The 24,834-nt window shown below is 42.9% G+C and overlaps 1 protein-coding gene across 2 annotated transcripts in view; it reads left to right on the top strand.

Annotated features, from left to right (window-relative positions):
* SGMS2 (sphingomyelin synthase 2) overlaps nt 1–24,834 on the top strand; it is a 66,493-nt gene that overhangs the window by 8,006 nt on the left and 33,653 nt on the right. The window lies entirely within an intron of this gene.

Here is a 24,834-nt window from a genome sequence, read left to right as displayed (position 1 = left end):
CTCAAACTGAGGTTACTCTTATTTATGTGTCAATTTTTAAACATATACATGTGCTGTATTGTATGATTTAGCCTTTTTGGGTGGTCTTCACTGCCAAGGATTGGTAAGTTTAGCACATTCTGTGATTCTGCTGCATGATTCATGGAAAAGTGGATAAACTTATTTTTGTTTTTTTTTATCTGACAAAGAATAAACATAATAAGCAAGTTGTCCATTTCAATTAGGCTTCATAAAACTCTGATTCACCTCTTTGGTATGGCCTACAGCAAGCCCTGAATAAATATGTTCAGCTCTCCTTCAGGCAGGGGATGGTTACACACTTTTTCTATTACTTGCTAGATGACAGCAGGATTAAATGTCAGAAAAAAAAAAGATCTGTTCTCATAAAATAATATAGCCATTTATTGAAAATTGTAAAATCAGGATTTATAAATGTAGTCTGGTAATCATTTTTTGCTCAGACTGGGGGCATAAACACATTATTACACTATTTGTCAGGATCAATAAACCCCTTTGTTTCTTGGAGGGCTAATGCATTCTGCATTACTGCTATCTCTTCCATAAAAGATGGATATAGTTCTAGAAGATGTGAAGAATGTAAATGCATTGTCTTTCTTTTACAATATAATTTCAGATTTGAGAGAAATTGTCCCCTCCAGATTTATTTCTATAATCCCATGAGGTATGTTAGTTTCAAAGACTAGATCCATGGGGAAGTTTGGAAAACACTGCCACCCATACACACACTGCCTCACACACACACTGTACACCCATAGACACATTGACCCCCACACACACTGCACACCCATAGACACATTGCCCCCCACACACATACACTGCACACCCATACACACATGCCCCCCCATACACACATTGCCCCACAGACACATACAGTGCCTCCCATACACACACTGGAACACACACACATTCAGTGCTCCTCATACACACATTGCCCCCCATACACGCATTGCCCCCCACACACACACATACAGTGCCCCACACACACTGCCCCAAACACACATACAGTGCCCCACACACACACACACTGCCCCACACACATATACAGCTCCCCCTTACACACATACAGTGCCGCCCATACACACATACAGTGCCTCCATATACACACTGCACCACACACACATTCAGTGCTCCCCATACACACACTGCCCCCCCATACACACATTGCCCCCCCCCCCCACACACACACACAGTGCCCCATACATAAACTGCCCCACACACACATACAGTGCCCCCCATACACACACTGCCCCAAACGCACATAGAGTGCCCCCCCATACACACACTGCCCCACACGCACATACAGTGCCCCCCCATACACACACTGCCCCCACACACACAGTGCCCCCCTTACACATATTGCCCCCCCCACACACAGCGCCCCCTTACACACACTGCCCCAAATACACATACAGTGCCTCCATATACACACTGCCCCCACACACACACTCTGAAAGCCTCACACACACACTGCAACTCTCACACACACTGCCCCCTCACATACACACTGCACCACTCACACACACACACACACTGCAGCTCTCTCTCACACACACTGCCCCCTAACACACACACTGCAACCCTGACATACACTGCCGCACTCACACACACACTTCACCGCTCGCACACACACTTCACCCCTCACACATACCACTGCTCCTATGCCCTATATCCCAGCAGACTCCAGGTAAGTTGTCTAACTGTTCTTAAACGGTTTGACTACTTACTCTGAGATGGGATCCTGGCACCATAACTACTATATTGAGTTGTTGTGGTTATTGTGCTTGGATTATTTCTTTAAATAATCAACAATTGCCCCTCCCAAACTCAGGCTGTGGATCCACCACTGACTGAGGTTACCTAGCATGGCGTATGTCTAATGATTCGCTCGTGCTGTTCAGATGTTACTGAGACCAGCTTTCTGATGACACCATTTTAAATGGCCTTACTACACAGTATGACACCAATCGCAAAGTTCATAAGTTGTGTTTGTGGACACAAAGAGGTTAAACTGCAGCTGTTAAAAGGAACTTGATGCCCCCTTTTCTTGATACAGAGATCTTCCTACATATGGTGTTTATCTTAATACCTTTGTATTACTATTACTATTGGATTACATGCATTGTGTTGGTTAAATACACTGCAAAAGTCACATTTGTTGCATGGGGCAGCTTGGTGGACGGGGTAAACTGGTGGAAAATGGTTTATTTTCAAGAGTAATTTTGCTGTTTGCTTAGAGAACCCTCTACCATATATAATTTACGTCTGTTGTCTACAGAAATGTTTATGATAGGTTGGATATGTGGTACTCTATGAAAGAAATGTTCTTTTTCCTTTTTATTATATGTGGTGTTTCCAAAACTGTCTAAGGGCTGTGTTTATGTCTGCTATGATGTGGTTAAGATGTTTGGTGTTGAACTTTAAATAGCCTGCATACTTTATGATCATTAAGTTTTTTTTCCTTCAAACTTCAAACAAACAAGTGTTGGCCTCTAATTTCATACCATGGCATGCAGGTTTGCAAAGAAGCTCTAAATGTAGGATTCAACAGACACGTCTTATAATTGAAGCTTCTTTTTCTAGATCAAAATTGCCATTTTGATTCATCTTGAGTCTATACAAAGTGCTGCCACCTGGCTTCCTTTCTACAAGTTTAATTCCTCAACTGCTTTACCACTCAAAGCACTTCACTGCCTTCACATAAAACCAAGAATAAAATTTCAACTTTTGGCTTAAGAATCCCTCCACAACTCCCTCTGATTTCTACCATTAATAATAAGTATAACCCTCTTCAGCCCATGCATTCCTCTTTTATAATTATCTCAACATCTCCTACTTCTCTGTAATTAATTATACCTTATTGATAATCACCTTAACCTTCTTTTCATGAGACATTCTGATTTCCTTTACATTTTGATTTAAGATTTAGCAAATTACATCACATTTTCTCTATGCTGGCTGCCAGCAAGCGTAGAACAGAGTTTATAATAAGGATTGACATGGATGGAAATGCCCAACTTTAAAGAGGTGTAGATTTTTGACATTTAATTTATTTTCACATCATCTACATATTCGTTAAATATAGGGTATAAGTAAACACACTGGCAACTGCCCGTTCCCCTTTAGTTGCATCGAGTACAAGACTTTCTTAGAGCTGCCCTTTGTTTCTTACCACCTAAGTCTTAGGAGACTTTCTCTTGCTGTGAAATGTATCTGTCTTGTTGTCTACACTCCCGGTATTGCCACTTCCACAAAAAAAGCCTTAAAGGGTTACTTTAAGTATCATAACTATCACAGTCCACAGTAGTGGTTATGATGCATGGAGTCCAGGACTACCCTTAGCCAGTTCCCTGATAATGGGGCAACCCGTTTAGCAACGGTTTGCTGTCTTACCTGGGTACCCGCTGGGCTCCTAATTCCTCTGGTGATGTGCTTTCAACTTCTGCGTAGCTGAACGATATCGCCATGCACTCGACTCACTTACAGCATCACCTTGTTACCAAGAATATGGGTGATCTCATTCTGTAGAACCTGTATTCGTGTCCACTCTTCTTAATGATCTGGATAAGGGGGTTGAGGCCTATGCAGAACAGCACTGGACCCCAGGGAAATAGAGACCCCATGCCACCACTCCCAGCACTGGGTGGAGTGAAATTTTTTTTATTTTTTATAAATTGTATGTGTGTTTGCCAGTGTGTGTGTATGTGTGTTTGTCAGTGAGAGTGTATGCATACTTGTCAGTGAGTGTGTATGTGTGTGTGTGTCTGAGTGTGTCAGTGTGTGTATCTGTGTGTCGAGGTTTGTGTATATGTCACTGTGTGTATCTGAGTGTGTGTGTATGTCAGTATGTTTGTATTGGTGTGTGTGTGTGTGTGTGTATGTGCCAGTGTGTATATGTGTGTCAATGTGTGTATCGTTTTGTCTGTGTGTATATGAATGTGTGTGTGTGTGTAAGTGTCAATGTTTTATATGTGTGTTAATTTGTTTGTTTATGTATGTATGTACGTACATATGTACGTACGTGGCATACATACAGCAATCATATGTGCATACATCCCGTCAATTAAACACCATCCCAGCAATCAAACACATATACGTGCATACATCCCAGCAATCAAACACCAACACAACTTGCAAACTCCAGCAAACACAAACATTACATACAAAAACCCCTGGATTAAAATTTCAAATTTATATACAAACACTCAAACACTAATACTACACAAAAGTGTACAACCGCATTTAAAAGCTAACACTACATCCAAGCACACCCCTGCACGCAAATGCAAACATTACATGCAAACATACACCTGTATCAAAACGCTATCATGTTAGCGCATTATGTCAAAGGGTTCCACTGGAAAAATTAATTGGTAACCCCTGCTGTACACAATATCTGTGTAAAAAAATCAAGCCGATAAATTTTAACTGTGGACATTACATTGTACATTGCACATATTATATTGCATAATGTTTTAAAATAACACGATCGTGGAGTATGCACCAATACACTAAACTACTTTAAAAAATGATGGAATGCAATTTAAAGGATATCCTTACACACTTTACAAATTGGGGTTTGGTAGTAACTAGTGTTAAATTTAATTTTAAAATACACACATTACAGATATGCATTTTATATAAGAGAGATGGGTATATTTTTAAATGAAGAGCACTGTGAGAGCCGTCTGCAGAGAAAGCACTTTTAAGTACCGTTCTGCGATCACAATTTTTTTTTAAAAATATATAAAAATTCCTGATTCTTTAACCCCTTAAGGACACATGACATGTGTGACACGTCATGATTCCCTTTTATTCCATAAATTTGGTCCTTAAGGGGTTAAAGGGACTCTATAGTCTACATATAAAAGCAAGAAAGACAGGTCCCCCAGCCTTCCTTCTTGCTTTTATATGAACTTACATTTAATAAAAAAAAAATTCGAGGTGTTTTTAAATTAAAAACTTACCTCCGTTCCAGCGCCGAGCTCCCAGCCAGGCCGCGCCCCCTTTTTCGTCAAAATGACGAAATCGCGGGGCCCAATAGGACGCTTCTCTGAGAGAAGCGTCAGGGCGATGTGGTGCGCATGCGCGGCTTCGCGCTGCACCAATCGCGTTCTTCATAGAGCGGCTGTCAGGATCATCATTGGGTTTTACACAATATTGTGTATTTGGGCCTGGCTGGGATCGAACCTGAGTTGCCTGCATCCCAGTCAGGATCCTTACATTGGGCTCCACACATCTTTGACTGTTTCTACATGTCCTTGGTATCCTGTAGCCTGAGCCTGTTTGCCTGGGATTTGCACACCTGTTCCTGGTTCCATGATCATTGCTTGAGACTCCCTATTTAAACCTCGCAAGTCTGGTCCTCGTTGTCAGATCGTGTTTCCTGTTCCGTTTGGTTTCACTGCTGTTTATCTGACTCCTGGTTTTGATCTCCTGCTCGTCTACTGTTTTCGCCTGATTGCCGCCAGCCCTGACTTCTGATTCTGTTACCGACTACTCTTCTGGATTTCCCTTGTCTGTACTGCGTTCCAGGAAGCACTGGTTATTTCAGCCCCAGTGCACTGTGTCACACCCTTGGGGATTTCTGTCCTGAGTCCCCTCGGTCTGTGCCGAATTGCAAAGGGTGCCTTAACTCTGCCTGCCGGACTCCCACTCCAGGTAAGATCCCTGACAGTACGATCTGACCAAATGGAGTCTGCAGAGTTGAGGATTACCGTTGCAGCCATGACCCAGCAAGTTTCCCAGCTCACCCAGGCTTTGCAGGGCTTACAGCAGGAGCTGGCTTCCCTTAAAGGGAGAGTAACCTATGACTCTGGACTATCTGAACCGCTGGTTGCTCTACCTGAGAAATTTTCTGGGATCCGGTCTAAGTTTGACACCTTCAAGGTTGACTGCGAGGTCCTGTTTTTCTTGAGACCACTTACCTATGCCACAGATGCCATTAAAGTGAGGACAGCAATTACCTTATTGTCAGGGCACCTTAAGATTTGGGCCCACCAATTGTTACTCACCAAAAGCCCAGTCCTGGATTCCTGGGAGTCCTTTATTCGGTCCCTGGGGCTACAATGCAACAAGACACAAAAGTCCTATGTACAGAGAACACCTACTGTTGCTTCCCATATATTGCAACCCGGACTGGAAATGGTTTACACTACTCCTTTCACTCGGACTGATGTTACTACTAACCCTACCACTCCCAAGTCTCCTGAAATGCCTGAAACATCCTATACATCTGGCAGCGAGGCGGAAGAACCCATGGAGATTGGACTGGTTAGGTGCCGTCAGTCATCTCAAGAAAGGGCAAGAAGGGTGGCGCATGGACTGTGTTTTTACTGTGGGGAGAGAGGGCATTTAATCTCCTTTTGTCCCATTCGTCCTTCTAGGCCTCGGGTTCTCCGTCTGGGTACTACTCCGGCATATCCGATGAGACCTGTCTGCCAACATGCTCCCTGTCCTTGCTTGACCACTTTGAACAATCCTCCGTCTTCTACAGTTGTTGCTCCTGAGGATGTGCTGGAATCAGTTACGAAAGAACCCGAGATCGCTATTTCCACTAAAGAGTCTGCTTCTAGGAAGGCAAGCACCACAACCACTACAAGTCCTATCAAGGAAATCCCTCCTGCTGGTTGTACCTATGCCTCTAATGGGACTCTAGTCCGGAAGGAGCACTTGGAAGTTTTTGAAAAGGCCCTAAGAGCTATGACCTCCGCTCCTACAGGTACTACTAAATCCAAGAAAACTAAAAAGTAACCTCCTGGGTCGTACTTGCCTTCCTCTTCTCGCCTACCTATTGTCCCCCCCTTATTTATTATTTTAGGGCCCCCACCCGCCGCACAGGGGTGGGGGCCGGGGGGGACAATAGGTCCCCCCTTATTGATAATTTTAGGGCCCCCACCCGCCGCACAGGGGTGGGGGCCGGGGGGGGCAGTATGTCCCCCCCCCCTTACTTATTATTTTAGGGCCCCCACCCGCCGCACAGGGGTGGGGGCCGGGGGGGCAGTATGTGCCCCCCTTATTTTTAGGGCCCCCACCCACCGCTCAGGGGTGGGGGCCGGTGGGGGGGAGGAGAGTAGGTTCCCCCCCCCCCCCCTTCAACCACTATTGTGGCCAGACAGCATCCCTGTGGGTTCGGGCTTCAGCTGTCAGCTGAAGCCACGCCCACAGCAGTGCTGACAGGCTGTCAGCACACAAAGCGCGTTCACAGTGCTTTGTGTGCTGATAGCCCGTCTGATGCATTCACCCAGAATGCATCGGACGAGAGGCCTTTTTAGGGCCTCTGAACTCGGAAGTCCCTCTGGTGGCCGTCTGATTGACTGCAACAAGAGGTGTTCCAAGCTTCCAATGTAAACACTGCATTTTCTCAGAAAATACAGTGTTTACAAGAAAAAGGCTCCGGGTAGCTGTAGCACTCACCTGAACAACCTCATTAAGCTGAAGTTGTTCAGGTGACTATAGTGTCCCTTTAAGATGCCAAGATGCATTTGGATGAAGGGTGGCCTTATTTTAACTGGAAATCTTTCAATCAATTGGTCTTGTGCACTTAAACTATTTTGAATGCTATAAATATTGATTTTGATTATGACAAGTAAAACGTCGCTGTAGCTTTCGTTTTTGACCTTGCTGTTTAAATTGTTTAAATATTTAAAGCAGTTAACCAAATGTTGTAAGACTGCATCTTGTTAAACAGATTCTATCACTAAAAACACTCTCAAATACACACAGCGTTGAAAGGAGCAGAGACATGTTGTGTGCCAAAAAGTACACGCAGACCTGCATCTGCTGCTACCTTGCAACACTAAGTGAAGAGTGTGAGCAGCCTTAAAGTGAACCTGTCACTCTAGTTCACCATTATCTATAACAAGGAAGTAAATATATAATTAACTGATAATGTTTTTGGTTTTGATAGGTGTTAGTGTTACTTTGTGCTGCTCCTTCCTCAAGTACCACTATTTTCCGAGGTCCGTGGGTGTTACACTGCTGCACCCTCTCTGTAGTTATTGGCCCAGCTTGTAGACACTTTTCCACTGATGATGCATCATTGCCAGAACACTTAAGTCACACGTGTTTAAAGCAGGCCCAGGATTGGTTCAAATGTGGATTAAAAGTGTGGATCACATTGACTGATTATGACACTCGCAAATAAGGGTGCACACACAGAGTGCTAAATTATTTTGTTGTTTATTTAAGTTGTAGCAGTGTATAAAAAAGTCGTTCTTTCTGTATTTTTTTTTCACCCAATGTTTTTATATAGGCTGATAGTCTTTCATGATATTTTATGTTATTTTGAATGATGATAGAATATACAGGAGGTATAGGATGCAGTAAGAATAGGAATAGTATATTGTGTTGTAAGTTTAAAAGGAGGAACAACTCTGCCTGTTCCTAGGTATTAATTAATATTGCAGAAATGGCATCTTGTAACTGATTCTCCAGAGAAAAACTTGATTTTCACCTGCTCTGTTACTGGATTTTATTGATAGGCTTGTAAAAAACAGCCACTGTACAGGTGTCGTTATGTCTCCAACCAAGGGTGTGCCTTAAAGTTGAAAGTAAAACCATCAATGTTCAGCTTCCGGTAGCTCCTGGGTTCCAAACTGTTAAAAACAATAGAAAACTTGTATCACAGGAAAATGTCTGTGGGTAACATAACACAACACAGTTTTGTTTATTTGAAAATAATTATTCTGTTTACCTTTTCCGTTATGAAGAATCCAGTCCATCAAACGTTTCATATAATGTTGCAAAATTGGATCAATTTCATATATATATTACACAAGATCCAGCGCACTTACTTATCCACTAAACAGCAACTAAAATGCTGACAGATTTTATTTTATTTTTTATTTTTTTTTAAAACACCTAATCTAGACAAAAATAATGGGGGTTTAGTTGCATTATATGATCATAAGCATTGAAATTGCTGTGTAGTGGATAAGTGAGTGCGCTGGATTTTGTGTATTGTATAAATTGGCCCCCAGCCGCACCCCATTTATGCGTGTTGCATGTTCAGGTGAGTGCGGCCCCCTGGTTTTATATATGTATGTGTGTGTGTGTGTGTGTATATATATATATATATATATATATATATATATATATATAATGTATATAAAAAACAAAAAGGTTCCTTGCACTCACGCTTCTTTTTCCTATTATTGCCGGGTGCCAAAGTCAGCTGGCTGAATCATATAGCTTTTCCAATAGTGATGACTGCACTCCTTGGGCTTGTTTCAGCCCCACTCTGGGCTTTCCTCATTATATTATGTGTAATTTTTGATCCTGAGGAAAGCCCAGAGTGGGGCTGAAACGTCAATCTTTCTAATGTATATCTAATAAAGCAGCATTTGATTTTACAACAAGCCCGAGGAGTGCAGTCATCACTATTGAAAAAGCTATGTGTGTATGTATATATATATATATATATGTACATGTAAAAAGAAAATATATTTTTTACACCCCTCCTGGGTGGTATGTATATTCATTATCCTCAGGTCCTCTACCAGAGGCCTGGGAGTTTGAGGGTTCTGCGCAGTAGCTAGAACTGCACTCTTCTGGACAGCGATCTCAGATGTCCCACCTGGAATCTGTTGAAGCCACTCCCCCAACTTGGGACAACTTGGACTACTACTGCCTTCACTTTCCACATCCTTTGTAGTTCTTCTTTCAGTCCTTGGAATTTGTCCACCTTCTCATGTTCCTTCTTCATGATGTTATAGTCACTGGGCATTGCCACATCCACCACGACTGTAGTCTTCCGTTTCTTGTCTACCACCACGATGTCAGGTTGGTTGCCCAGCACTTGCTTGTCTGTCTGGATCTTGAAGTCCCACAGGATCTTAGCCCCGTCATTCTCAACTACCCTTTGTGGTATCTTCCATGTGGACTTAGGAAGGTCCAATCCATGTTCTGTGCAGATGTTTCGGTACACAATTCCAGCAACTTGGGTGTGTCTCTCCGTGTATGCTGTTCCTGCTAACATCTTGCATCCGGCTACTAGGTGCTGGACTGTCTCAGATGCCTCTTTGCACAGTCTGCACCTTGGGTCTTGCCTTGTGTGGTAGACTCCAGCTTCTATTGATCTGGTGCCGAGTGCCTGATCCTGTGCTGCTAGGATTAGTGCCTCAGTGCCGACTTTCAGTCCTGCCTTATCCCACCACTGGTAGGATTTTGTCATGTGAGCAACATCCACTATCTGCCGGTGGTACATCCCATGGAGAGGTTTGTCTTGCCAAAGAACCTCTTCTTTTTCTACCTCCTCGATCGGTGGAAGTCTCAGGCATTCCCTTAGCAGTTAATCTTTGGGAGCCATTTTCGCGATATACCTTGCCTCTTCCTCATCGTTGCCATGCATTTGTGGTACCTCCAGGTACTTGTAGCTGTTCTCTACATCTTCTATTTGGCCTTCTGGAACTTCAACTCCTGTCCTGATCATCTTCCCTCTGTTTGCTATCATCCACCTGCACTTCTCTAGTCCGAACGACATTCCGATGCCATTGCTGTATATTCTGGTTAGGTGGATCAGTGAGTCAATGTCTCGCTCATTCTTGGCATACAGCTTGATGTCGTCCATGTAGAGTAGGTGGCTGATGGTAGCTCCACTCTTGAACCTGTATCTGTATCCACTCTTCTTGATGATCTGGCTAAGGGGGTTGAGGCCTATGCAGAACAGCATTGGGGATAGCGCATCACCTTGGTATATGCCACATTTAATGTTCACTTGAGTTATTGTCCTGGAATTGGCTTCTACAGTTGTTTTCCACTTGCCCATCGAGTTCTTGATGAAGGCTCTTATTGTCTTACTGACCTTGTAGAGAGCCAAGTATTCCAGTATCCATGTGTGTGGCATTGTGTCATAGGCTTTCTTGTAGTCAATCCAGGTACATTCTGGTCTTAGACTGCTTGATCTACCAGTAGTTGGTGTTTTGATCCTCTGGTGTTGTTTCCAATCCCCCTGTGAGTATTGCTCATATATTGACTCATATGCCCTTGGATCTTGGAGGCTATGATGCCTGACAGGAGTTTCCATTTTGTGGGGAGGCAGGTTATTAGTCGGTAGTTGGGTGGTGCTGTTCCTTTGTGAGGTTCCTTCATGACCAGTATTGTTCTGCCTTGTGTTAGCCAGTCAGGGTGGGAGCATGTTGCTAGTAGCTGGTTCATTTGTGCTGCTAGGCGTTCATTCAGTGCTGTTAACTTCTTTATCCAGTAGTTGTGGATCATATCAGGTCCTGGGGCTGACCAGCTCTTCATGTGTGCTGCTCTCTGTTGGATACCTTCAACTGTGATTATAATATATATTTATATATTATTATACACTTTTTTTTTTTTTAAATGAATTTATTTATTGCACTGTTGGCTAGGCCAAAGTGACCAGCAGTTGTCAAAATATTTTACCGTGTAGCTTTTATCTGTGCTTATTGGTACAGTTACAACATCAGTCAGAGATAAAAGTCAATCAACTCTTGGCCTGTGAAACCTCTTTAGCTGCACTATACATTTTATGCCATTAGCTGTCTTTTGAAGCAAACATGCCTCTGGGATTTTGAATGCATTTGTGAGTAGTTGCATGTTTAGCATACTTAAAGCTCTTGCTAACAAAGGCTTAAAATAACTATTCTGGGACTTCCGTATACACAGGTCAGAATAAGTAATAAGTGGGTTCCCTGAAACCTTAGTACAAGGTACAAGAACATACTTGAAAATTAGAGAAATATAATTCTAATCTTCCTGGTAAAAATAAATGTTATATTTCGTAAAATCCAAATATATATATATATATATATATATATATATATATATATATATATATATATATATATATATATATATATATATAGCACCAATATATTTTAAGTAGAAATTTAGAAAAAAACTACTAAAACCACCAGTTGAATGGATCTCATTTATACTGTTCCTGGTCTAAACGAAAATTGCTTGCTGGTCCCACCTCTACTGCAGGGTGTGAGACCACACTACATGGAGTGGCTTGGGGCAGGGGGGAACTTCTGTGTTCTGGATTCCAAAAAGTACAGTATATAGTGTGCTCCTCCATCTTTACTTTTTTTTTTAATGTTTCATCCTTATGCTACAAGTGTTTAAATGAAATTATGTCCAGTGATTTAAAGTGGTCATGGTGTTCAGAGTATGTATAAGCAGTCTTTCGGCTTAAAACACTGCACATACTGTGTTATTGTTACATGTGTGTTGGAGACTAGTTGCATTCCCAGCACACATGACTTAGACAGCCAAGAACTAAAGTAGCCCTCTAAGTGGCCCCTTAATAAGAAAACCTGTTCCAGACCGCTTAGGACCTCAAACTGGATTAAAGATTCACCTTTCAACAGTGATCCTAAGAACACTGCCCAGACAACGCATGACATGCGCATAGTCGTCCCTTAGGCATATTCCTAATAAACTCACCATAAAACCACCCCCCAATGAAACACGGTCACGGATATTTCTTGGGAATATATCACAGCTTTTTAATAATGATAATTGTTTAAACATAAAATTGTAAATAAGGGGTCAGAGCCAAACACACTTAAAGACATTGAATCCCAATAATTTTCCTATATAAACATTTACAGACCATGACCCCTACATAAAACGGCAAACTTAAAACAGCATTTATTATAATGCACAAACTGTTACCACAGCCACCAAGGGCATCTTTTCCACAGCCACCAAGGCTATCCTTAACCACCTGTCGCGGTATACCGAGATACCGCTACACACCAAGGTTCAGAGCTACAGACGAGCTTGGACCTACCAAACCAATGCAAACATAAACCATTGTTCCTGAACTAGAACTTCCCACCACTAACCAAGCCAATCTATCCCCAATTATCCCTACCACAGTACAGAGCTTGACCTACTCAAGCTACCTGAGCGCTCCCCACACACCTATCAAGAGCCTGTCTCAATCCATCCTGAAAACCCAAGTTCAAGAAGTCCATACCAACATCAGAAATATGTACTTCATCACACAAATAACCGGGAAGCATAGCTTCCAATTCTTTGTGCCTAATTACAACCCCCTCTAAACTCTTCATGTAAACCACCATCGACTGATTGACCTTAATGTGACTTGAAGCTATCGCCACAGGGATCCAAAACGACAATGCATAGGCGGCACCATCTCCGACCAAATAATAATTACACCGGGTACCAAACTTCTCACCCTATACATGTCTCTCTTCATTGAATCAATTCCCTTTGTGGTACAAGTCCCAAATCATTACCCCCTGCATGGATTAAAATACAATCCGGGTCTATGCCCTGCCCTATTTTTCTATGCCCTGCCCTATTTTCTAAAAGGTCCTGCCATCCGTCCCAACTGTATTTCTTTAAGCAATTTGTCGCGTACGACTTCAGGAAAGTCACTAAGCGAAAGTAGATTATGTAAACGACGAACCGCCACCCTATTCAGAAGCGGAGTCACAAAGTCCCCAGTGAAACCATCCCGAAGAAGTACCGCGTCATCAGTTACTGTACTTGTTTAACCATGGGAGCATCGCGGAGACCCTCACCGGCGATAACCCCAGTGGCATAGGATGATGTTTTGGCACCTCATTGATTCCAACAGGTGTATTTTCCCCCCGCTTAAAGCATCGATTCAAACCGTGTCCACTGTCACACCCTAAACATTCATGCTTAAATCGTCATTCTGCACCCCACTTCATTGAAGAATCCAGCAATATCCCCTCCTATGCATAGCCGATGAGGTGGAAGAGGAACCGGCGACAGCTCCAGATTGAAAGGGTGCTGCTTTTTGCACCATCATTAATTTCATCCAGAGTGTCTGGTCCATTTGATCTCAACCCATACCTGGATTGACCAGCAGATGCTGATGGAACTGCTTGTCGTATCTCCACCATTCAAGCCCCCCATACGTGCGATAAGCCTCCCAGACACCATCCTGATAACAGAACAATTGGGAGCACTTATACAGTGATTTCTCACCTAACCCGCTAGCTGAATACTGAAAGCCCAAGCCAATTTCCGAAGATTTTAGAAATGTTTCCATACTTACGTCTTTTTTCTTCCTCCTCCTTCTTGGAGTCATTCTTCTCCTCTTCTTTTAAGTCTAAATATTCCTCTAGCGGAGAAGGGCAAACATTTCTACAAACTCACCTTTCCAAATGTTTTCCTTGACTTTGGGCTTTAGATGGCAGCCCAAAGGACCCGCAAAAGAGCACGTTTTGGCGAGCAGCCTCAGGAATGTCCCCTACTAACAATGCCCTCTCGGTTGCAGCTTCAGTTAACACAAATGTTCCTGAAGATTCGACCGAATTGCTACCCGCAATAACCGCTCCAGCCTCGTCTAGTGCATTAACTCGCCCCACCAGGATGCTCTGCTTACCCTTTTCATCCCCCCAGCTATCCTTGAGCTCATACCTTTCCAAAAGAGCCTTTGTCCCCAGTACCCGCCCTCCATGTGTCAATAAAAGATTGTATACACTCAATGAATTACCCCATGTGTGGTGCATGAGGTGACTCACCAGCCGAATCCTGGGTTACGTCTGATCCTGGGGCTGGTCCCTGACTTCCGTCGCGTATACGTCCTGGCGAAGCCGTATCCAAACAAGCTCCAGCGTCCCAAAACATGCGTCCCCAATATCCTGCACCCTCCTCGCCTCTCTTGAACACACGTGAATGCTACTTGACCTGACGTCCTGGTCCATACGACCGTACCAGGCTTCTTCTGTGTCCTTCCTGCCCGGGGAGGGCCATTGATGGACCTGGCAGCGCTGTGCCCTGGACTTGCTTCCCTAACTGGTGAGCCATAGTGCCTTCAGTCGTGAATAGAGTTAGGTAAGGCACTGCTATTGATGCCATGTCTGCTCCTACGGCTGCTCCTAGAGCAAGTATGAGATGTACGCCTTCCGCCCCGTTACATACTGATTTACCTGGGGAACTAAATGCCCACCCATTTTCTAGGAGACCTAAGGTCATCCCCATGCTCCCTTTCATGTGGGGGCACCCTTTCGTTGCGACTGTTAACTAGCCTATTTCCTGCGCTATGCCTCACTACCTGTTGTTGCTGCGTACTCTGGGGCGGTAGATGGAGGGCTAGGGGAAGAGGTCTTGGAGAGGACTGAACCCCTTTCGTCAGTCCTGGCCTTACATGTGTTTCCCCCTGCATTCTCCCCCTTCCTGCCCTTCTTGTCCATTCTGGCCCTGGAGGCCGACTCACCATGTGATGTGCAGCCATGTTCCTGTAGTGTATTCCTGGTGGTGCCTCTCCGAAATTGGGGGCCGGTCGGTGGCTTATTCCGGGTATCTGCTCCCCTTGGAGCGCCCCCCAATGACTGGGGACTTCCAGACGCCGTATTCAGCTTCCTCTTTGCGACCGCCGTAAACCGCAGTGTCGCGTGTTCCTGGCAGCAAACCTCATTCCGTGGTGGTCCTCCGAGGCATGCGGTCGTACTTGCTACTCCTCCGCAACCTCGGTGAGTAGGTACCCGGCCGACTCCGCTCAATCCTGGAAGCGGGGGTCAATAACAAAGGGGTCGTCTCCTGGGGTAAGTCTTTGTGGCGTCCTAGTCCGCCGGGCCGTTCGCCGCGCTTTGATTGCCGTCACTCCTTAAGCTCCAATTGCAGTCCTCCAATGCTCCTGGGTGCTTCCCACACCATGGTCCGTCACAGCCGCCCGAACACTGGCGAGGAAGGCCTCGACATCCTGGTCTTTGTCCATGGAACATGAAAGACAAAGGAGAAACTCCACACCAGCGTGTTGCAGCAACAACAGGTAAGTGGGAATTAAGTTAAAAGAGGGCTTTCCCTAAAATGGCCACTATTTATGTGGCTATAGGCCACCCCTTCCCTAATTCTATAATCCACTCCCCCTTTTCCTTATGCCTGCCTCCTAGCTAAGGCCCACTCCACTTAGCTGTGCCCTGGGCTTCAATAGTAGTGTAGGGATAACTGTGAATCTCCCAATCAAACACGTCTAGAGAGACCTGAAAATTGCTCTCCACCAGCGGACCTCATCCAACCTGACACAGCTTGAGAGGATCTGCAGAGATGAATGGCAGAAACTATCCAAATCTAGATCTGCAAAGCTTGTCACATCATACCTGTGACGAAGTGCCCTTCGCCACTTGGTCTTGGAGAGGCCTGCTTGCCAGCCTTCTGCCCTGTGATTATGGCCCCTGGGAGATGTTACCCTTTAAAACCAGCATTTGGGCTTAGGGACCTTTATTGGACTGTGTATGGCCCTTTAAGAACTGTATTTGGGCTTATGAGACTTATTGGAACAATACCCCTTTAAGATGGTGTCCCCAGAGTCCCCAGACCTTCAAAATAACTTGTACATGGCTTTTTCCCATATGGTTCGGTAATTGGGGCTTACCGAACCATTTATTACACAAGTGGACCACACAGAAGTGGAAGCGTGCTGCTAATTTACCTCCAAGGCTGGGAGGCTGCTGTAGGTAAATTGCTGACCGCTGGGTGGCCGCTGTTCGTACAAACGAACACGTGGCGGCGGCCATCTTTGTTAGTCAAACATGGTCAGCGGTGTGTGCAGCCAAATCCATGGAACTGAAATCGGCTGCACATTTGCACGAACACCGCTGACCCATACCTTCTCTTCCATTCAGTTTTCAGCCGCAGCGTCTAAGTCCCGTTCGGCGATTTGAACACACAGTGAGACTAAGCTATTTGCACGAACGGTGCCCCGTTCGTTCATGCAAATAGAAAGTAGTAATTTTTCTGAGTGAAATTGACCGACCACACAGCCCAAGTCTATGGAACTGTTTTGGGCAGGGAAATGTGCATTTGGTCGGTCACAAAGGACTCCCGACTAATTTTTTAACCCTTGGAGGGAATTGCATGAATTATGGATATGTTTATATTTGAAGTATGCTGAGTACGAATATGTGATTTATGGAGATTGGATATATAGTTTTAAAGTTATAGTAAATGTGTAAAAAGTATATTTTTCCTGCCAGTGATAATTACATTAACCCATTGTGTACAGTAATTATATCACAGGCAGAGGGGAGGATTTTGTGGGAATGAATGAGTGTTTTACGGTATATTACGTGTTTTATTGGTTGTTTTACCTGTGGATGGGACTGTGTGTAAAACCTGCATAAAATAAAGCCCTTTGGTGCTGATTAAAACAGATCTTTTTGACCCTCAACACGTTGTTTTGTCTCGTGATTGGAGGGGACAGCTATATTCACACTGGGGATTGCTATACTTGTATACTCCCCTGAGCTTTAATCACTTAGCTCTTTTAAGAGCTTGTTCCTGATACGCTCTCCTGGAGGAGAGGTCTTTCCCACACGGTCCTGGAGGACAGAGGCTGATCCAGGGTGGAAGGAAGACAGCGAGACTCCAGTTAAGCTACGGCCGTTGTGGATTCTGTGGTGGTTGTGGTGTCCGGTGCGGTACTTGTGGTCCTCGGCGCAAGCTAGGCAGCGTTCCATCAACGGAACGTACTCGGTCGGAGTACGGGTGATTCCGTTACAATACCCAAAAAGACTTGATGCTGTAATTGCTGTCAAAGGTGCTTCAGCAAAGTACTAGGTTGAATCTGAATACTTTTGTCATGTGACATTCCCTTTTTTCTGTTTAATATATTTGCAATGGTGTCAAAAATCTGGTTTCAGCCTTTGTCATTATGCGGTGTTGAGTGTGTATTGACGTGGGGAAAAAAAATATGTAAACAGTTGTAGCTAGGCTGCAACAGAAGGAGTCTGAATACTTTCTAAACACATTCATATTCCTCCATCTTCCAGAAAGCTTACAGACAGACATAGTGATTAAATTGCAAAAACTCTGTGGATACAGCATTTCTGTTTATTTTGTTGTTTTATTGTCACCCTATTTTTCTCCTCTCTTAACCCCTTAAGGACCGGACTGTTTTTGCGATGTTGTACATTTGCGACCAGGCATCTTTTTACACTTTTGTGGTGTTTGTGTTTAGCTGTAATTTTCCGCTCTCTTATTTACTGTTCCCATACAAATTATATATTGTTTTTTTCAGGACAAAAGGGGCTTTCTTTACATACCATTATTTATATAATCTCATGTAATTTAATTTTTAAAAAATGAAAAAATATGATGTAAAATTGAAAAAATACATGTTTTTTGACTTTTATGTGAAAAATATTTTACTCATCTACAAAAGCGAATGAAAAAAACTGCTAAATAGATTCAAAATGTTGTCCTGAGTTTAAAAATACCCAGTGTTTACATGCTTTTTGCTATTTTTTTGCATGTTATAGGGCTATAAGTACAAGTAGGATATTGCGGTTTCAAAACATACATTTTTAAAATGTATCAATAGTGACATTGTAACACTATTATCTGTCATAAATCGCTGAATAACACCCAACATGGACATATTTTTTTGAAAGTAGACAACCTAGGGTATTCAATATGGGGTATGTCCAGACTTTTTTAGTAGCCTTTAGTCGCAAACACTGGCCAAAGTTAGCGTTCATATTTGTTTGTGTGTGAAAAAAGTAAAAAACTTTTGTAAATGGTATGCCATCATGGGGGTAATTCTCATTCCTGGGCTACCATACGCTCTCAAAGGCAACGTAACCAACCTGGCCATTTTCAATGTAAAAATATTTTACCCATATATTTGACCCTGTAACTTTCAAAAACGCTATAAAACCTGTACATGGGGGGGTACTGTTATACTCAGGAGACTTTGCTGAACACAAATATTAGTGTTTCAAAACTGGAAAATGTATCACAACAATTATATCATCAGTAAAAGTGCTGTTTGTGTGTGAAAAATGCAAAAAAAGTCACTTTCACTGACAATATCATCGCTGTGATATGTTTTACAGTTTTGAATCACTAATATTTGTGTTCAGTGAAGTCTCCCGAGTAAAACAGTACCCCCCATGTACAGGTTTTAGGGTGTTGTAGAACGTTACAGGGTAAAATACAGTGATAGCAAATTAAATTCTCTGGACTTTCGGCCGGGGTTGGCAGGCAGGTCCCTTAAATTGCAATCAATAAAATAACTTAATTATGTAAAAATATTACATAAATACGCACGTAGAATTTAAATATATATGCATATTTATATATTTGAAGTCTACGTGTATATTTATATAATCATTTATGTAATTTTGTATATTGACATATGAATAGTTCGTATTCTTTTTATTTATTTATATATACAATTTCATTCTAAGTGTATTTTGATATAAATATATATATATTAATATCAAAATACAGTTAGAATAAAATTTCGTATAGATATATAATTTTTTTTAAAAAAATTATTATTATTTTTACATGTTTAATTTAATTTAAATTACTTATTTGTATTTTATAATTTAATTATAAGTGTATTTTTATATTAATATATGTACATATTAATATAAAAATACACTTAGCATGACATTATATATATGATATATAGACATATATTATATAGGTATAATATATGTCTATATATCATATATATATATATATATATATATATATATATATATATATATATATATACACATATATAATAATAATTTTTTTTTTATTAACTTTAACTTTGATTTTTTTTTATGATTTTACAGCAGCAGGGAGACTGCCTGTCAGCACAGACAGTCCCCCTGCAGGCAGACACATGGACACCTATTGTGACCATGTGGTCGCCCTGTTGGGCGATCACATGGCCACAGAGGTCCTAATTCGCCATGGGGAGACTGTCTGGGCTGCAGGCAGTCTCCCCACAACGGGAGCACCGCCGATCGCCTCCGGGGGAACGACGGCGATCGGGTAAGTGCATCTTAAATTTAGGACGGTTCAGGACCGTCGTCGGTCGGCAATGGAAAAATGCCGATGACGGTCCTGAACCGTCGTCCGTCCTTAAGGGGTTAAACCTGTGTAATTGTAAAGAATTTCTTTTTCTGAGAGCTGTACTATAGAAGGTGGTGTCAAATTGCTTTCTGTGCCCCTGAATCACTGTTGTACGTTACTTTATTATGCCATCCGCTTTATTATACGGAGTATCTTGTAGTTTCCCCACAGCAATGCATCTTGATTATTACTACATGACTGTAAGCTCGTTTGATCAGGGTCCTCTTCAACCTATGATTGCTGTAAGTTTTCTTGTAATTGTCCTATTTATAGTTCAATCCCCCCCTCTTATAATTTTGTAAAGTGCTATGGAATCTGTTGGCACTATATAAATGGCAATAATAATAATAATAGAGAGTAATATTTTGTAGCATTTTGAACATGCTGGATACACGTTCACAATGCTACAAAATATTACTCTGTTAATCTGATTAATCTGCTATCTTTTATACAATGTTTTTTCCTTTTTTTTCTGTAGGATTACAGCATTACTAGTTTGATTTTTTTTCAAACACAGAGGTTTGTTCTAACACAAACTCTGAGAGGTGCCTTTTGGTGAGGAAGGAATCAGTGGTCAGATGAAGGCTGTTTTAATCCTTTGAGATAGACCTGAGTCAGTAGGGACTTGGTTGTTGATCTTGGTTGTTATGGTTACTGCAATGTAGAAAGTTTATTAAGTCTATTATGGAAAAACAGATCAGATTTGTGTAATTAGGCTTGGTGTCAGTATTGGTATTAAAGTGCACTTTGCATAAAATTTACATGACCCAGCTTCACTTGTGTTTCATTTTTCTACATATATCCCCACCATACATTGTTGATGTACTGAGTGCTGCAGGTGTAGGAGGTTTCAAGTGGTCTTGAGCAGTAATATTATAAAGTGCTTTTGTGGTAACAGATATATAGGAGTTCTGCAATTTAATACTATGTTTTACAAATTGCTTGATGTACTGGGTAATATGCTGATTTTTTTTTTTTTAGCCTGTAAACTCTATACATGTCTGGAATGTGGTTTGACACCTCTGAATAAAAAATAAAATGAAAGAGAATTTGATATCATTAAATTAATGTAGAAGTTCTAAAACCGGCATCAGTTACTAGGTAAAAACGAGAGTTATATACTCAAATGATGATGCCCAGATTTCAAAGTATATTTCCTATTCTAGCCTAATGGAGTAGTTTTGGTGTTTAAATCATGTCCCTGCAGTCTCATTGCTCATTCTTTTTTGTTGTAATTAATGAGTTAAATCACTTTGATAATGCAGAGCTAACCACCCTTGCATGTGACCATTCTAAACAGTCTTACTAAACATTTCCTGTAAAGAGAGATCTACTGTCTAAACTTCCTTCCTTGCACATTGTGTTTAAGACTATCTCAACCAATCAGTGGCTCCCCATTCATAAAAATGGCTTAAGAAATGTACGTAATGTTCTCAAGGTGTTTTTCTAAATTGTGAATGACACCCTTGAACACAGCAGCCCTTTGCTTCTGTTCTTCAACATTTCAGCAAAAGGAAGTACAGAGGTGCAGAAATATCAGCACTGGAACACAGACTTTGGGGTTAAACTGATCGAGAATAGTTTAACCCGCTTAACGTGAACCAGCACCAGTGACCTCCTGGCACTATAACAACTTAATTTTGATGAAGGTGTTATGGTACCAGATCTAGTCCTTCTTTTAATTTTTTTTATTCTTTATTTTTGCTGTGCATGAAACAACTTTCGCATATCAGTAATGCGACAAACAAACTATTTGAAAACACATATTCATTGACTGTTGTACATCATTCAGATTCAATGCACAATTTTTTTTTAGGTTAATAAAACAAGATAAGTACACGCTGGGTAACTACGTCTGTCATAGTGAATTACTTCGTCGATTAGTAACAGTAGCTTAAGATCAATATTATGTTGAGTGTCATCACTTTAGTATCTAGACATTGATATAGTTATGCTTAAGTAAGGGACATGCGTTTGTACAGGAACAGCAAGTCTAATTAGTCAGAACATGTTAGATTATGCAGTGCAGCTTGGAGAGGAATATGGCTAATCAGGTAACAGTTCTGAGCTACTTCCTATTTCATGATTAAACGGTGGTATTCAGGCTTAGTAGATAGTAGACATATTGATTGGTAAGACAAAGTGGATCATGTTGGCAATAAGGCGTTGGTAAAATCAACTGTGCTTGGCTAACTAACAGTGAGTAGATCAGCATAAATAGGGCAGTCAATTGAGAAGTCTCGAGTCACTTAGCCCACGCCAGCTGCTGGTATGTTGTTGTCACCCCATGTGGCGTTGTGCAGGCCTGCGATCAGTGTCTCAGTGCCCCGGGCATGGAGGCGAGGAGAGCGGCCGCCTCCCCCTTGCCCCTACCACCGCAGGCCGCCGTGAACCGCTTCAGGTTTATGCCTGTGTGTGACTGGTATCGGGCGATTCGCCAGGGTGCCCCCAGGTTGGGTAGCGTGCCTCGGCATCCTTTCAAGCTTCCAGTCAGCAAGTATTCCAGATCTAGTCCTTTTAACAGAACAGGAAATACAAACTTCAAAAGTAAACACACTGTAGTGCTGTGTGACTGTCATGCAGGACTGTGTTGTGGCTAGGGCTGCATAAACAGAAATACAAATTATTTAACTCTTATATGGCGTAGAATTGAGCAGTAAAGCTGCAGGGGAATGATATATGCCAGGTGTAGGCAACCTTTGGCATTATTGGTGCTGTGGACTACCTCTCTCATAATGCTCTTACAGCCATGATACTGGCAAAGCATTAGGGGAGATGTAGTTCTCAGCATCTGGGGTGCTGAAGGTTTTCTATCCCAATCTGTACACTATAAGTGCTTCATTAAGCTAAAGTTGTTTTGGTGATCAGAGAATCCCTCTAAGGCGATATAGCCATAATGAAAACAAAATTTAAATTTTTTCTAATGAAGCTATTTTGGCCTAAACATTACATTACTGGCAGTCCTCACCAGGGCTCGAGTCCTGCAGGAACGCATGGGAACGGCGTTCCTGCACTTTTTCCAAAGCAGGAACGCCGTTCCCGTTACCAGTCCTGCAGGACTTGCCCTGCTACCTGCACACAGGGCCCATCACACGCTGTGTTCCTCTCCAGCACGAACTCTCGCGAGACCGGCTGTAAGAGCGTTGCCACGGGTTACCGTGGCAACGCTCCGCACAGGCGAGTCTCGCGAGAGTTAGTGCTGGAGAGGAACACAGCGTGTGATGGCCCCTGTGTGCAGCGGCTGGCTCACTCCACCGGACCACCAGGCGATCTTCCCCCTCCCTGACAAGGTAAGAAGCAGGGAGGGGGGAATAAAACAAAAAAAAACTAAACACATAAAGTTTAAAAAACAAATGCTTCCCCCCCCATCATCCAGCACACACACATACATACATAATCCAGCACACACACACACACATCATCCAGCACACACACATCATCCAGCACACACACACACACATCATCCAGCACACACACACACACACACATCATCCAGCACACACACACACACACACATCATCCAGCACACACACACACACACACATCATCCAGCACACACACACACACACACACATCATCCAGCACGCACACACACACACATCATCCAGCACACACACACACACACACACACACACACATCATCCAGCACACACACACACATCATCCAGCACACACACACACACACACACACATCATCCAGCACACACACACACATCATCCAGCACACACACACACACACACACACATCATCCAGCGCGCACACACACACATCATCCAGCACACACACACACACACACACACACATCATCCAGCGCGCACACACACACATCATCCAGCACGCACACACACACACACACATCATCCAGCACACACACACACACATCATCCAGCACACACACACACACATCATCCAGTGCGCACACACACACATCATCCAGCACGCACACACACACACACACACACATCATCCAGCACGCACACACACACACACATCATCCAGCGCGCACACACACACATCATCCAGCACGCACACACACACACACATCATCCAGCACGCACACACACACACACACATCATCCAGCACGCACACACACACACATCATCCAGCACGCACACACACACACATCATCCAGCACGCACACACACACACATCATCCAGCACGCACACACACACACATCATCCAGCACACACACACACACACATCATCCAGCACACACACACACACACATCATCCAGCACACACACACACACACATCATCCAGCGCGCGCACACACACACACATCATCCAGCGCGCACACACACACACATCATCCAGCGCGCACACACACACACACACACATCATCCAGCACACACATCATCCAGCGCACACACACACACACACATCATCCAGCACAGAAACACACACATCATCCAGCACACACACACACATCATCATCCAGCACACACACACACATCATCATCCAGCACACACACACACACATCATCACCCAGCGTACACACACACACACACACACACACACATAATCCAGCACACACACACACATAATCCAGCACACACACACATAATCCAGCACACACACACTGCATTCATTATACACAATCTGCACTTACTACAAACACACTACATTCATTATACACACTCTGCACTCATTACAAACACACTACATTCACTATACGCACTCTGCATTCATTATACACACTCTGCATTCACTACACACACACTACATACACTGCATTCATTATACACACTCTGCACTCACTACACACTGCATTCATTATACACACTCTGCACTCACTACAAACACACTAAATTCACTGTACACACTTCACTCACTACACACACTACAATCACTATACACACTCTGCATTCATTATACACACTCTGCATTCACTACACACTCACTACATACACTGCATTCATTATACACACTCTGCACTCACTACACACTACATTCACTATACACACTCTGCATTCACTACAA

Source organism: Pelobates fuscus, chromosome 6, assembly GCF_036172605.1.
Source record: "Pelobates fuscus isolate aPelFus1 chromosome 6, aPelFus1.pri, whole genome shotgun sequence".
Lineage (NCBI taxonomy): Eukaryota > Metazoa > Chordata > Amphibia > Anura > Pelobatidae > Pelobates > Pelobates fuscus.
The sequence above is the reverse complement of the archived record's forward strand: the minus strand, read 5'-3'. Positions and strand labels throughout refer to the sequence as shown.